Here is a 4,828-nt window from a genome sequence, read left to right on the forward strand (position 1 = left end):
GCCTTTATGAAGCATTTTTTTTTTTCGGTTCAACAATAGTTCCTTCAGAAAACTGTTCGTAATTGGATTAAGGAAGACTTTGATTGCATAATGTATTTGGAATGTGCATGGGATTCGTTTTCTGAGTATTCACATTGCATTTGACGTGTAACTGTAGAATCAATGTATATATTAACTTAACGACAGATCTATCATGCACCATCAAAATTCAGAATTTATTTTTCCATGGATCAAAGGGACCTTACACTGTATGTTAATATAGTATTTTATATTATATGCGTATGTATATATATATATATATATATACACATATACAGTGCGTATCAAAAAAAAGGTAATCCAACTTTGGAGGGCTACTATTTCATAATTATCAGCTATTGAGAGCACAATGTTAGTTGTGAGGAAAGGGGAACTCTTCCTCTTTCCATTGCTACCTATTTATGTTGATAAATTCATGCATGACTGAGCACATGAACTTTAAAGACAACAATGACAAATTACACTTTTTCCAAGTTTGCGTGTTATTGTGAAGGAACAATGCATGTCTCACTGCATGGATGAGATCTGTCAATGAAAGTGGCCAAAGAGGCCAGCCTGTACGAATGCAGATTTGTGTTTAGGGTTTGTGTTTAGGGGTTTTTTCCTAACCTTTTATGGTTCATAACCTCTAAGATGGCCACCTGTTGGATATTAAACTAAAGTCACTCCCACAGAGGTCAATCCACACAATCCATTTTCTCTGTTCATATTCAACACATAGCTCGCAGCGACAAACCATGTGTTAAATGTGAAGAGAGTAAATTGGATAATGGTTTAGCCTTTTATGGGAAGGACCAAGTTTACAACAACGTGGCCATGTTGAAGGCTATGAACCATAAATGGTTAGAAGAAACCCATAACACGAACCTGCAGTCATGCAGGCTGGCCTGATGATTCGACCACCTCCATTGACAGATCTCATCCATGCAGTGAAATATGCATTGTTCCTTCACAGTAACATGCAAACTTGGAAAACGTGCAATTTGTCATTGTTGTCTTTGAAGTTCATGTGCTCAGTCGTGCATGACATTTGTCAACATAAATAGGTATCAATGGAAAGAGGAAGAGTTCCCCTTTCATCTCAACTAACATTACACTCTCCATAGCTGATAATCATAAGATAGTAGCCCTCCAAAGTTGGATTACCTTTTTTTGATACGGACTGTATATATATATATATATATATATATATATATATATATATATATATATTATATATAATAATGTGACCCTGCACCTCAAAACAAACAAAAAGTCGCCAGACATAAATGTTTAGTTAAGACCATATTCTGAAAGAGCAGACACTAAGCTTTAAAATGATGTATAACTCAATTCAAATGGACTCTCCTAACCTATCTAACTATTGGAAAGAAAGCACAAACTCAGGAAAAGTGTGAACTGAGAAAAGAGGCTCTGAAGTACTATAATCATGTGTCTATTCAAGCGCTAAATCTTTATCAAACCGTGCTGGCTGTGCGATGAATGGAACAAAAAACAAAGTATACCACCAGAGTAACAACAATGAAGGGATTATCAGATTAGACTGAAATGAAGCATGCCTCATTAACACATTCTGTCCATAATCAATGCCAACTTTCAAAGCAGTAGCACTATCCTTTCAAAAGTTCTTAGAGTTGAAAGTGAGGAGTGTGGACAAGGTTTTTCATAAATGAAAAAGGGATTCTAAAGACACACCTAATCGCACTATTCTACAAAAAATGTTCGAGATAAACTGCTAAAAAACACACTTTCCTGCACGTTTTATGATACCAAATTTTGGTATAATGTAAAAGAAGACCCGCTCTTTCAGAAAATATGAAAAAGTCAAGTTCGGCTGGGTTGACCCATTTCACTTATTTTCAGTCCTCACGCAAAATCAGTGTGTGCGACTTTATGTTCGTTTTGAGGTGCACGGTCACATACAATACTCACCCACAGATATGAATCTTTGATTCTATTCAAACGTAGGGATCTCTCTAGGAATCGCATTGGATCTCTACGGAGAGGAGAATTCGATGGGCTAGAAAGTGCTCTTGTAATGTAAGTGGGTCTACTTGTTTGAATGGTATCACACATACACATACAAACAAACACACATACGCCCATAGACAAGCACACACAAAGTAAATTGTAACACACTTTTTACACTTTGCACTAACATTTTGTTATATGCATACAGAGAGTTGCTTTTCAAATGGTGCTTAATCAAAATCTGATCAGATTGGATTTTCTTTTATTAGAAATGTATTCATTTCAAGGGTGTCCAGTTTGCATTACAAAGCAAACAAGTAAAAATCGCCAGATACAATTTTTTGGTTTCAAGGGCAGGTACTAGAAGAGCAGACTCTAAACTTAAGAAACGATGTTTGTACATTTTAATGATTGTATGTTTTTTTTTTTTGTTTTTTTTTGCAATACTGTATATGGTCGGACCCCTGTGAAAAACAGTTCTTAGCTGACCAGGGCTATCCGTCCCATGAGTGGAGAATAAATAAAAAAAAAAAATGTGCAACACAAATGGACTAACATAACCTTATCTAAATAATGAAAAGAAAGCATACACTGTGAAAAAGTGTGATGTGAGAAAAGAGGTTCTGAAGTACAGGGCCTGTTCGAGTGTTTAATCTTTACCTAGCCGTGATAGCTGTGTGATTAAAAGAACAGAATACGAACTGTATGTAGCCACTGGAGCAACAGCATTGAAGGTTTTGGCAGACTGGGCTGAAATTGGGCATGCTCTATTAACACACACTCTGTCCATGAAAAATATGAACATCAAAGCAGTGGCATTATCTATTCAAAAGTTATTAGACTTGAAAAAGAGGAGTGTGCAAACGATTCCAATAATTGGAAAAGGGCCTCTTTTAGATGTTTTACCTAATCATCCTACTCTCCCCCAAAGGGTTGGAGGAAAAAAAATACGGTAAACGCACTCACCCATTCATGTAGTTATCCCGAGGTAAAGAATAATGTAGAAGAAGAATAGTTCTTTCAGAAAATATGATAAATCAACATTGACTCGATTGATCGGTTCCATCTTTTTTGAGTTCTCACGTAAAAGTGAGGGCTGCGACTTTTCGTTTGTTTTGTATGGTTGTTTGGATATAAAATTGTAATGCGGCAACGTCGAAGAAAGAAGTAACCATAGTATATTAAAAACCCTACTGATAACATTGTTCTTTTTTCCCTACACAGCTTCCTTGCACAGAATCACATAACAGAAATCGAAGTGGGAGCATTCGATGGGCTGAGTAGACTTCTAATTCTGTATGTATCCTTTGCGAGAGCAAACTTTTATTCCATTAATTATTTTGCCATCTTTATAACTTTCTCTAAGCATGATGACAATTGTCATGTGTTTGATTTATCTGTTATTTTTCATTAACCAAACATGAAAAAAAAAAAATTGTTTCACCTATGGATCAACTACAAATCTGCCCGGAGATCAAACTCGAGATTCAGTAACGTAATAATATGCTTTTGAGGCTTGTCCAATGACAGGTTTTATAAACTGCTTCTTCAATATTGACAATTTGTTTTGATAGTGGGGACTCTGCCATGTGTGTATGTTAATGTGTGTGTGCGTGTTTCAATATATATATATATATATATATATATATATATATATATATATATATACATATATATATATATATATATATATATATATATATATGTGTGTGTGTGTGTGTGTGTGTGTGTGTGTGAATGTTTGTTTGTTGTACAGGTGTATCACATGGGGGCACTTGTCATATCAATATAGAGAAATTCATTATGAGACCTGCGATAAAATGTTTGAGAATGGAACACGTATACATTGTTATTATCAAATTTTAATAAAAATTCGAGTTTGCAGATTGATATTATGATAAAATAATCATTTTACAACCATAATTTGAGTGAAGGAATGAAAATAACATAACATAGAAGGGCGTTGTTTAAATAAAGCATTGGTTTTTTTTTTCAATATACATATTGTTTTATGCCTTTTCACATACAAAGGATATAACTGGAAACATTTCAAGATCATAATTACTTAACAAATTACTTCTTCAGCAAATTTCAGCAAAGAAACGCGAATCCTATACTCTTTGAGTTTGAAAAAAAAAATGGCCTAACATGAACCTACGTATTACTTAAATAATTTGGTTTTCATGAAATTGAAATAGCACTAGCTTTAGTAAAGAATGTGGAGGGAATTTGCATAAGAGGTAAAGATGACACAAGCAGACAAACACAGACACACACACACACACACCACAGACACAGACACACACACACGCGCGCGCGCGAAACAAATACACGTTAACTCAGAAACATCCACGCAAACCCGAACAAATAAACAACACAGGCCTAAGGGTCATGAGAAGATGACAACGCGCATTCAGCATGTCAGTATAGCTCGTATAATAAGATAAGACCCGCATATGATAAATGGAGACAACCACTGACTTGAGAGCAAGGCTATCTGTTGTATCAAGTTTCATTAACGACCAGATATTTCTTAAAGTTGATTTTTTAATGTGCCAATATTGATTGAACTTTTCATGTAAGTAGGAAATATCCTTTATTAAGTAAATTAGTTATTGTTAAAAAATAGGAAAAGTCGCCAAATTTAGTTGAAATTTGTTTGAGGGCGTAGGAGTGGCAAATGACAATGTCTTAGGGAGCACAATAAGTCCCCCCTTCCCCTTGGACTTGATATGGTTGAAACACGTCTCGGTCACTGGTCAATTTCACCCTTTAATAGTAATCGAACAAGGCATTGTTGTTGTTTTGTTTTTTGTTT

This window comes from Diadema antillarum, unplaced genomic scaffold, assembly GCF_040938485.1.
Source record: "Diadema antillarum isolate AM-2024a unplaced genomic scaffold, OU_Dant_1.0 seq00000810_RagTag, whole genome shotgun sequence".
Lineage (NCBI taxonomy): Eukaryota > Metazoa > Echinodermata > Echinoidea > Diadematoida > Diadematidae > Diadema > Diadema antillarum.